The 12587-nt window shown below is 45.2% G+C and overlaps 1 pseudogene; it reads left to right on the forward strand.

Moving 5' to 3' along the window:
* The first annotated feature begins 644 nt into the window (after positions 1 to 644).
* LOC141072540 (uncharacterized) lies at positions 645 to 11729 on the forward strand (annotated as a pseudogene).
* The last annotated feature ends 858 nt before the right edge of the window (positions 11730 to 12587 follow it).

Below are 12587 nucleotides of genomic sequence, written 5' to 3' on the forward strand. Positions count from 1 at the left end.
ACAAGGGTCCTCTTGATGCCGACATGTCCAGCGATCTTGGAGGAGTGGCCCCAGCGTAGTACTTCTACCCTTTTGTCTTACGGGATGAGGGTCTTGCCAGGCGGCACGGAATCAAGATTCACAGGAGCTACCGTGATAACTCGGGCAGGATTGATAACATGCAACGGAGCCTCCTCCACTTCAGGTGACTGCAGGGACCGGGAGAGAGCATCTGCTTTGGTATTTTTGTCACCGGGTAGGAAGTGGAGCTCAAAGTCGAAGTGAGAGAAAAACAATGACCACCTGGCTTGTCTGGAGTTAAGTCTTTGAGCCGACTGGAGGTAGGCCAAGTTTTTGTGGTCAGTGAATATGGTGAAGGGATGGACCGCCCCCTTCAGGAGACAACGCCACTCCTCCAGCGCCATCTTTATGGCCAGCAACTCCCGATCCCCAATCATGTAGTTACACTCTGCGGGTGAAAATGACTTGGAGAAGAACCTGCACGTAGCCAAGCGCCCTTTTGGGAAAGAATCGCCCCAGCCCCAGTAGAAGATGCGTCTACCTCGAAGACGAAGGGCTTGCCGACCTCTGGCCGATGCAAAACCGGAGCCGTAGCAAAGGCCCGCTTCAGGGCGAAAAATGCATCTTCAGCTTCCGAGGGCCAGATGTTCGGTCTTGCAACCTTCCGGGTAAGGGCAACAATAGGCTTGGTTAAAGCAGAGAAGTGCGGGATGAATTGCCTGCAGTAATTTGCATTGAATGGCCTTCACTCCGGCAGGTGGTGGCCATTTGAGCACCGCGGACAATTTCTCTGGGTTCATTCACAACCCCAAGTCCGTGATGATATACCCCAAGAAGGGTAGGGAGGTCTGCTCGAACAGGCATTTCTCCAACTTGGCATAAAGTTGATTCTCCTGCAAGCGTTGCAAGACCAGGCGAACACTCCTCCTGTGAGAGGGCAGGTCTGATGAAAAGATGAGGATGTCATCTAAATACACCACGAGGCACGAGTAGTATAGAAGATCCCAGAAAACGTCATTAACAAATTCTTGGAAGACCGCTGGGGCGTTACAAAGTCCAGGGGTGAGCTGGCCAGGTGGTGCCGACCCCTATACAGGGACTGTCAGGAGCAGGCCCGAAGGAGCCGAATACCGTGACAGCTGATACCAAGAGGGGCGGCTCAGGTGCGGGTGAGACAGACAAGGCAGAGCGACTGGAGTCAGGAGTGACCGGAGTCAGGAGTGACCGGAGCCAGGAGCAACAGGGGTCAGGAGCAACAGGAATCAGGAGTAACCAGAGTCAGGAGTGACAGGAGTCAGGAGTGACAGGAGCTGGAGCGACTGGAGTAAGGAGCGACAGGAGTCAGGAGCGACAGGAGTCAGGAGTAACCGGAGTCAGGAGTAACCGGAGTCAGGAGCGACAGGAGTCAGGAGCGACTGGAGACAGGAGTGACCAGACAGGGCCAGAATACCGTACGGAAGGCACACGATAATCAGGCGCCTCCATGAGGGAGGAGCCGCCTGACATACCCTTTGCTGGAGCTTGATTGGTGATCGCTCCACATGGGGTGGTGCAGAAGGGGTTAAGTGAGGAGAAGGGAGCGCGCCCGGGCCTAAGGTGCATACCTGGAGCAGAACAGGAAGAGGAACCCTCTTGCTGAATCCCCCGGGCTGCAGGATGGGAGGCTGAGGGTGTCGTGCGGCGGCCAGAGCGGTAAGCGGGGATCCGAGGGGGAACCCTGGGAGCAGCAGCAGCAGCAGGAAGAGCAGGACCCGGTGAGATAGGTGACGCCGGCCCCGACCTGACAGGAGGCGCCGTACTGGTGGCGCAGGCATGACAAGATCGCTCTCCACAGCGTCTCCAGACTCTGTCATGTCTGTCACATGTGCTCAGTGTGAACCTGCTTTCATCTGTGAAGAGCACAGGGCGCCAGTGTTGAATTTGCCAATCCTGGTGTTCTGTGGCAAATGCCAAGCGTCCTGTACGGTGTTGGGCTGTGAGCACAACCCCCATCTGTGGATGTCTGGCTCTCAGACCATCCTCATGGAGTCAGTTTCTAACCATTTGTGCAGACACATGAACATTTGTGGCCTGCTGAAGATCATTTTGCAGGGCTCTGGCAGTGCTCCTCCTGTTCCTCCTTGCACAAAGGTGGAGGTAGTGGTCATGCTGCTGGGTTGTTGCCTGCATACAGCCCCCTCCACGTCTCCTGGTGTACTGGCCTGTCTCCTGGTAGTGCCTCCAGCCTCTGGACACTATGCTGACAGACACAGCAAACGTTCTTGCCACAGCTCACATTGATGTGCCATCCTGGATGAGCTGCACTACCTGAGCCACTTGTGTTGGTTGTAGAGTCCGTCTCATGCTACCACGAGTGTGAAAGCACAACCGACATTCAAAAGTGACCAAAACATCAGCCAGAAAGCATTGATACTGAGATGTGGTCTGTGGTCCCCACCTGCAGAACTACTCCTTTATTGAGGGTGTCTTGATAATTGCCAATAATTTCCATCTGTTGTCTATTCCATTTGCACAACAGCATGTGAAACTGATTGTCAGTCAGTGTTGCTTCCTAAGTGGACAGTTTGATTTCACAGAAGTTTGATTTACTTGGAGTTATATTCTGTTGTTTAAGTGTTCCCTTTATTTTTTTGAACAGTGTATATAGATAGAGATATTTTTTTTTCTTTAGGTTGGAGGATCCAATTCCAGCTATTGCTGTGGGATCTGTGATTTCTATCTACTCCACTGTGTACAGGATAATAGAGTGTAATAAAGTAGTTATGGACGTGACGTAACTAACACTGTGCAGTGACTCTGCTTTCCATATAGTGACGGATATTTCTTGTTGCTGAAACTGTGATATTTTTTCCACTTTAAACCTTTTTTAAACCCCTCTGATCAGTGCGATCACACAACATACAAGCCTCTGATGGCTCCGGTGATGCCCTGTACTACTGTAGTGCCGTGTATCATCACTGCCTGTCAGTGTAATACTAACAGCCCCATACACATGAGATAAGAGTTGGCTGAACGGTCATTTGGCAGACGGCGATCTCTCCCGACTCCCCCATACACACAAATATTCCAGCTTTCCTGTGGTCTGTATGAGAGAGTCGCCTCCAGACTCCTCTAGAGGAGGATTATCTACAGGAAGAACAAACGGATTATCCTCTGAAATTCAGGATGTCAGATCCTTCTCTGCCCTGGCATCATCTGTCGGGAGGCCCCGAAATACATTACAAGGTCGGCCAAACCGCCCAAAATCAGTGCTTTCGTAGAATTTTAGTCTAATGTGTATGGGGGCGTTATATGGTAACTTATTGGACGCTGCCTCTGGCCCGGCCTAATAGACCTTCATACATTGCAGCCCAGACACCATTATTAGGCATGTAAGTATCGGAGTAACTAGGCCGCCCCATACTATCGAGTACTTGGAGGCGGGGGGCATTCAGCCAAACTCTGTCACACCTTCTTAGATGCCATGTTTGCTTTTCAGGGTTTTTGTTAAAGCCTCCTCTGTGCCATCCCTGTGGTGTACATCTATGTCCTGGGGCACAAAAAGATTCATTTCTTTTTAATAAATGTTTAACATGTGATAAATTATAAAATGTGTCTTCTGATTTTTTCTTCTTACAAGAATTGTTGGAGCCAATTTTCTTTAGAAACATTTTAATATCACCTTTTTCTGGAGTTTTTCTTGTAATATAGGAAAGCCTAAGGCCAGAAAGAAACCCCATAAATCACTGTACATGGAGACTTTGGGATCAGATCATTTCTGTCCACGTTGATTGTGGAAGCAAAAGATCTTTTTTAAAGCCTCAAACTTCTGTGTGTGACTCAGAGCTGAGATCTAACGGGATAGAAGATTCCAGTGCGGGGAAGACGGGAAACCTTCATATAGACGGCCGGTGGGGATGGAGTCAGTGACCGACTCTGGCCAAATCTGTTTCTAGAGCCGTAATAGAAGATGAAGATGTTGTCCTCACCAAGAAGGAGTTATTTCTCATGTCGCCTGTAATGAATATCTGTTGTGAGTTCATTTTCCCCTTCAGCATTGATGTCTGATGAACTCCCTCTGCTGGTGAAGGGAGGTAGTGAAATTGATTTAGATGGGAAGAACCTGTCATCAGAGCAGGCGGAGGGTGATTGGACATCTGGAATCTCTGAGTGGATATAAGGCAGCCGACGCCCTGCAAGGTTGATGGTGATCCTCTCTGCTCTGAGCTCTGGCCTCCAGTCTAGTTCCTGTTTTCTAAAGCTAAGTTTTTGCCCTGCTATTATTCCATGAGATTTTGTCTGGTTTACTTAGTGTTTGTGTTCAGCCAGCTCTTGCTGGGACTGGCTGAATTCCATTTTTGTCTCTGATCAGTTGATCTCTTTGCTCTTTTTTCAGAATATACCTGAGTGCTGATATAGTGATTTTGAAGTCTAGCGACTTCAGGGCCTTTTTTCCTATCAGACGGTTGGGACATTTTGGGCAGGGTTTTTGCGGATTGCAGCCAGCATCTTTTCTGTCCTGTCCTATCTAGTTAGTTGGGCCCCATTGTTTGCTCAGCCTGTCTTTCTGTCTGTGTTTGTGCTTTCATCTGTTTTTCACCGTCAATACATGTTGGGGGCTGTCTATTGCTTTGGGGTCTGCTCTGGGGCAGTTTAGATTTCCCCTTTCTTTCTTTAGGCTTATTTAGCTCTCCGGCTGTGACGAGGGGTCTAGGAACACCGTAGGAACCCCCCACGGCTACTGTTAGTTGTGGTGAATAGGATCAGTGGTCTGCAATCCGATAGCTACCAACCTCTCCGGTTTTTCTGGACTTAGCTTGTATTTTTGTTTTCTCCTCCTCCGGTGACTCATTCATAACAAATATCTCCTGCAGTATTGCTAATGCCGATTCCAGTGTCGGTAATGAGATGAGAATTAGCGTTATGGAAGATGAGTCTATGAGGAACGTGTTCTGCTGCCAACTCCGAGGAGGAAACTGCTTGTTGTCTGTGGCCTAAATATATAGGTTTTATTAGTAGATGTCAGGGGAGAAAACTAAACCCTGTAAGATAATAAATCTCCTCATATGTTTCCCTTATTATCCCCAGTAATTGTATTATTACACAGGATTCTTATGATGTTACATCGGCTCATCATCTTCTCATTCAGGTCTCTACAATATCGGATCCTCTCAGTGAAGATCTTCTACAAAAGAGAAATTTCCTGTTTTACCCATCAAGGATGGATATGGACAGAGACAAGATGGCGGAGAGGATATTACACCTCACCCTAGAGATCCTCTTGCGTCTCACTGGAAAGGTGAGAGATTCTGATGATGTCACATTACATCATTCTTATCTATGGGAATAACAGATGGACAGAACTGGAGAGGTGAGGACTCTGGAAATGTCTGTAGTGAGATTTATTAATGTGTCTCTCCATAACCAGGATTACACAGTGGTGAAGAAGACCTCTAGTGATCGCTGTCAGGACCCTGTGTCTGAGGGATGGGGAAGACCCCTGAGCCCAATCACGGGGCCTCCACCTCACCCCCTGAGCCATGAGGACATCAATGAGCAGAAGATCCTAGAACTCATCTACAAGATGATTGAGCTGCTGACTGGAGAGGTGACACTGCTGGGAATGCTAGGACATTATACAGTAACACTATGAAGGGATCTGGGGATGACGGTATGATTGTATGTGTCAGGTTCCTATAAGGTGTCAGGATGTCGCTGTCTATTTCTCCATGGAGGAGTGGGAGTATTTAGAAGGACACAGAGATCTGTACAAGAACGTCATAATGGAGGTTCCCCAGCCCCTCACATCACCAGGTAATAGACAGGACTAAATACACACGGCCTATAATTATCTGTATGTAGAGAATGAATTCAGTCCCTGTATGTGTTTCCTCCAGATCTATCCAGTAAGAGGACAACACCAGAGAGATGTCCCCGTCCTCTTCTTCCACAGGACTGTAACCAAGAAGATCCCAGTGCTCCTCAGGATCATCAGGTAGATGGAGAGAAGGTGTCAGGAGATCTCCCCTTTGATGTGTAGACGGCTGTGAAGGTCTTGTGCTCAGTCTTGTTTTAACCACCAGTATTATATGTTTTATACTTGTGTAATGAGAGCGGTGGAGATGGCAGGATTAGAGCTGATCATAGATGGGACTTCTCCATCTGTCGGTGACTTTTACAATATTTGTTTCAGGGTGAAGATCTGACCCATATTAATACTACAGAGACATATGTGAGGGATGATGAGTGGTGTAAAGAGGAGATTCCTACATATGACTACCCAGGTGAGTAGTAACCACTGAATGCAGAGAAGTCACAGATTCCTCTCAGTCACCGGCTGTGGCTGCTTTATCGGTGGTGTAGGCCGGCCGTATTACCATGATCACCATTTTGCCTCTAGACCACAACATTCTCCTCCACCCAAAACTGTTCAAATGACTTTGGGCATTGAAAGCCCTTTTCTATAGAACTTACAACCTGGTAGATCCACCTACTCCCTGGGATTAGGAGACGCTGACCGTTACCTGCCCAGATCTGTAAACTATAAAGCCAAATGACAGCGTACGTAGAATGTGCTGGCTAGTTAGAAAATCACTTGATGAAAAATATTATACTGGGCCTGTAAGAGAAAGCGGAGTGTAATGATGCTGTTGGCTTCCTAGAATCCTGAGATCTAATTTCAGGGCTGAAATCTCATATCCTGAGATCTTGATACCGAGATCTCCATCTGCGTATGCGCCGCCCCGAGCACCCATGTTCACTGAGTCCACCGCACAGGAGGAAACCACGGACATGCGAGGGGCTCTGGCCTATCACGAAAAGTTGGCAGAGTCCCCCCCGCAGCAGCGGACACTTCAGGCAGCAGCAGCGGTGGACACCCCGAGCTGCGGCAGCAGCAGCGGAGGCGGCCACCTTGGGCAGCAGCGGACACCCCGGGCAGCAGTGCCAGGCACCCTAGCAGATCCAAACACTCGCAGCGGTGCACTGCACATCGGACACCCCCTCATCCCACCCTGCGGTCTGCAGCATCACCCCACTCCTGCCTCCTCCAGCAGCGACCCTGGGACCCCGCTTCACCACAGCAATAAGACGCATGGATTATAAGAAGCACCACCGTGTTGTTAAAAAAAAATTCCTATTTTTCTCCTCAAAATTTGGGGTGCGTCTTATAATCCTGAGCGTCTTATTATCCAAAAAATACGGTAACATGTTTTTTTATTCTAGTTCTTTTTGTACAGGTTCATTTTGTATGGTAGTCTGATGATGGTGGGATCGGCCTGCCTCACTTATGTGAGTCTGCAACTACCTGGTAGCCTTTAAAATAAGGTCTCCATTACCTCTGCCAAATGCCTGAGATCTAAATTTAAGACACATCAGCTCTGCACTATTATAAAAAGTTCTCTATGAATATCTAATATTTCTTCTTGAAACTCATTTGACAGAAAATATTGGCCCTTACGATAGTTTAGATTGCCAAGAGCCACCGAGCCCCATACTCTTAATTACCCAGAGAGTTTTCACCAGAATCATAGGAAACAAATGGACCTTACAAATTATTTCCCAATGTCTCTTGAGTCCAACAATCCCCTATATATGGTTGTACACTACTGTCTGGGCACATGGTAGGGGTAAGAAAGGAAGGAGCGCCATTTAGCTATTCATACACAGATCTTGATGGAATAGTTTGCAGACACGATGTACTGGGAGCACTGTTAGTGATCACCTGGCAGATGAAAAGATGGCCACCATGAGAAGGCTTGGCTCTATCTACTCTATTTTCCAGATCCCAGTGATTGCCTTGCTCATCATCCTTTAACCCCTCTACATGGATCTGGACTTACACAGAGACCCCTAGGCTTGGGCCATGGTGTTACCCGCTATTCTGTGGAGTGAGATGGCAAGAAGAATAGTCAGGTAGTTGGTCATAACCAGGAGGGCAGAGAAAGTACAAAATCAGAAGACACAAGTGTAGTCAGTAAGCGGGCTGGGATTACACCAGGACAAATACACCAGCTGAGCACAGAGGACTGAACCAGAGGAGAACAAGGCTGTATATAGCAGATTCCGGGAATAGGCTTCAAGCTTTAGGAGGGTTTGGTGCTTTCTAATTGGCTTAAGCAGGTAGCAGATTGCTACCAGATTGCTGGACAGCACATAAACCCATACTGCCAGGCTGGATCAAACTACTGGTCTCAGGCACCCTAATCTTAGTGGTTGGACAGAGCCAGCGCCACCCAGAGCTTCTGGTTTCGACGTCTCTTCTATTACCAGCAACGCCTGCACAATAAATAAGGCGCTGCTTGGTGATGGATTCAAACATCACAGGAGCAGATTCCAGTGGAGAGGGGACACACCATCTGCAGATGCCCTAATATAACACAATTACAGGAAACTAAAGCAGTAGAAATCCCCATAAAGTGGCTCCATTATGGAAATTATAACCCTCAGTGAATTATTCTATGGGAGTAGTGACACTTTACGGAAATTAGCTCTCACTGGATGTTGCAACATGAAAATTGCACATTTGCCATTTTATTACCCAGCACATAATGCCCAGATTGTGCTCCAGGAAACACACACCGTAAATTAAGTGGGTTCTTCTCACTATAGTAATGCCCAATATATGGATGCTAAATATGGTTTGGGCGCACTACAAGGCTCAGAAGAGAGTGGATATTTGACTTTGGGAGAGCGGATATTGCTGGATTGGTTTATGGAAGCCATGTTGCTTTTCAAGAGCTTTTGAGCCACAAATATTGTGGAAACCTTCTGGTTTTCTTCTGACAGATGATGGACCTTAGTGGTGTCTTGTGTTTCCGTGAGATGAGTAGAAGTTTTATTGGTATAATTTTCACCTATATAACATTGTTTGTTGGCTTTTTATTCCATGTTTGGGAGGCAGAATGAACAAACCATTGAACACCATGATGCACTGGTTCATGCTATGAGGCTTTCGATTAGACTGTGAACTCTCATTGTCTTGGTGAATAATTCAATGGTTTTAAAAAGCTTGTATCTTTTATGGACAGCTTAAGTAGAAATGTTCAAAAGTATAAAATTTGAAGATATTTTATTCAAAATTATTAACTGGTTTTATTTTTAGGAACGCTGACATCTTCAATTTTTAAATCTGATGATCTTGAGATCTCACAGGATACAACTGAAGTGAATGCCATTACTCCAGATATATCATCATCCATTCACAGCAAAGATCTGTCATCTGATCCTATGAAACAGGTGCCATCTTTTGGCTCATTACCAACTACTAAGGAAAATCAAAGTCACAATATAAGCATTAAAAAATTAATTGATTCTAAAGGAAAGGAGCCATTTTCAGATTCAGAATATGGAAATAGTTTTCTTGAAAAGACTTTTCCTAAACATGAAAAAATTCACATAACAGAGAATAGATTTTCCTGTTCACAATGTGGGAAATGTTGTACAAAGAAATCAGATTTGGTTAAGCACCAAAGGAATCATACAGTGGAGAAGCCTTTTTGCTGTTCAGAATGTGGGAAATGTTTTAATAAGAAATTAGATTTGGTTAGTCACCATAGAACTCACACAGGGGAGAAACCTTTTTCCTGTTCAGAATGTTGGAAATGTTTTAGCCAGAAATCAGATTTGTTTAATCACCATAGAAACCACACAGGGGAGAAGCCTTTTTCCTGTTCAGAATGTGGGAAATGTTTTGCACATAAATCACATTTTGTTACTCACCATAAAACTCACACAGGCGAGAAACCTTTTTCCTGTTCAGAATGTGGGAAATGTTTTAACCAGAAATCAGATTTGGTTAGTCACCATAGAACTCACACAGGGGACAAGACTTTTTGCTGTTCAGAATGTGGGAAATGTTTTACAAAGAAATCAGATTTGGTTAAGCACCAAAGAACTCACACAGGGGAGAAGCCTTTTTGCTGTTTAGAATGTGGGAAATGTTTTACAAAGAAATCAGATTGTGTTAAGCACCAGAGAACCCACACAGGGGAGAAGCCTTTTTCATGTTCAGAATGTGGGAAATGTTTTATCCAGAAATCACATTTGGTTAATCACCATAGAACTCACACAGGTGAGAAGCCTTTTTCCTGTTCAGAATGTGGGAAATGTTTTACAAGGAAATCAGAATTGATTATGCACCGTATAACTCACACAGGGGAGAAACCTTTTTCCTGTTCAGAATGTGGGAAATGTTTTTCAAAGAAATCACATTTTGTTAGTCACCAAAGAATTCACACAGGGGAGAAGCCTTTTTCCTGTTCAGAATGTGGGAAATGTTTTGCACATAAATCACATTTTGTTACTCACCATAAAACTCACACAGGCGAGAAACCTTTTTCCTGTTCAGAATGTGGGAAATGATTTAACCAGAAATCAGATTTGGTTAGTCACCATAGAACTCACACAGGGGACAAGACTTTTTGCTGTTCAGAATGTGGGAAATGTTTTACAAAGAAATCAGATTTGGTTAAGCACCAAAGAACTCACACAGGGGAGAAGCCTTTTTGCTGTTTAGAATGTGGGAAATGTTTTACAAAGAAATCAGATTGTGTTAAGCACCAGAGAACTCACACAGGGGAGAAGCCTTTTTCATGTTCAGAATGTGGGAAATGTTTTATCCAGAAATCACATTTGGTTAATCACCATAGAACTCACACAGGTGAGAAGCCTTTGTCCTGTTCAGAATGTGGGAAATGTTTTACAAGGAAATCAGAATTGATTATGCACCGTATAACTCACACAGGGGAGAAACCTTTTTCCTGTTCAGAATGTGGGAAATGTTTTAACTGGAAATCAGATTTGGTTAATCATCAAAGAACTCACACAGGGGAGAAGCCTTTTTGCTGTTCAGAATGTGGGAAATGTTTTAACTGGAAATCAGATTTGGTTAATCATCAAAGAACTCACACAGGGGAGAAGCCTTTTTGCTGTTCAGAATGTGGGAAATGTTTTAACTGGAAATCACACTTGGTTAAACACCATGGAACTCACACAGGGGAGAAGCCTTTTTCCTGCTCAGAATGTGGGAAATGTTTTAACTGTAAATCATATTTGTTTAAGCACCAAAGAACTCACATGGGGGAGAAGCCTTTTAACTGTTCAGAATGTGGGAAATGTTTTGTGAAGAAATCTTCTCTTCTTAGTCACCAAAAAACTCACACAGGGGAGAAACCTTTTTCATGTTCTTAATGTGGGAAATGTTTTCTACCAAAATCAACTCTTAATAAGCATCAGGGAAGTCATACGGGGAGTTTTTTTTCATGTTCAAAATGTTGGAAATATTTTAACTCAAAATTGTATCTTCTTAAAGGTGTTGACCACTACTAGGACAACCCCTTGTCATTCCTCATGTTTGGCCATCTAATATATAAAGCTCAAGTGTGTGTATGTATGTATGTGTGTATGTATGTATGTCCAGGATAGGCATCCGCACCGTCGCAGCTACAGCCACAAAATTTGGCACAGTCACACGTCTGGACCCTGAGAGCGTCCTAAGCTATGTTGTGAGGCGAAATTTTAACTCTACACATTCCAATTCACCAATTTTGCCCCTAGCTACATAATGGGGAAAAAGTGTGTGCATATCAAGCCCCGCCCCTCATTATGATGTCACAATGGTTGCCATGGCGACGCTGATGTCATAGGTTGCAAGCCCCGACGCTCATTATGATGTCATAATGGTTGACTATGGGATGGAGGATGTGTGATGGGTATATGGGCACTGGACTATGGGATGGAGGATATGTATGACGGGTATATGGGCACGGTACTATGGGATGGCGGATATGTATGGTGGGTATATGGGCATGGGACTATGGGATGGAGGATATGTATGATGGGTATATGGGCACGGGACTATGGGATGGAGGATATGTATGGGCATGGGATTATGAGATGAAGGATGTGTGATGGGTATATGGGCATGGGACTATGGGATGGAGGATGTATGATGGGTATATGGGCACTCGACTATAGGATGGAGGATATGTATGATGGATATATGGGCACGGGCCTATGGGATCGTGGATATGTATGATGGGTATATGGGCACGGGACTATGGGATGGAGGATAATTATAATTTGCTATAACTAACCACAGTTAGTTACTATGCCCGGGCAGCGCCGGGCTCTTCAGCTAGTGTTACAATAAAAACACTCATTGTACGAGAATGATCAGTACTAAATATATTGAACAGCCTTGTCAGACTGAGCTGCCATCATGGAAAATCTTTCGCTAACTAACTTTGCAGCTAATGAGATGACTTGACTTATGGATATGGGACGGACCCCCACTCCATCTTAAAACCACCATAACTACAGTAAACCTAGGCACTAGAATAAATACACAACACATTATATTGGTTGTCAAAATGGCCACAGCTTTATTTAAATCACAGGATTAAAACAATCACATTAGGAGTCAGGTGAAGTGCTAGTACATTGGGATTCACAAGTATTGTGATATCCCCAGCTGTCTGACATACAGAACCAGGACAGACAGCCATAAAGGGGCGGCACGCACTGGCTTGCCATTCAAGCAGAGCCAGTAAACTTATGTGAGTAATGACATTAGATAAAAGGGACATGGGGATTTATGGACTGTAATG

Source organism: Dendrobates tinctorius, unplaced genomic scaffold, assembly GCF_039654945.1.
Source record: "Dendrobates tinctorius isolate UK_male_01 unplaced genomic scaffold, ASM3965494v1 ptg000274l, whole genome shotgun sequence".
Lineage (NCBI taxonomy): Eukaryota > Metazoa > Chordata > Amphibia > Anura > Dendrobatidae > Dendrobates > Dendrobates tinctorius.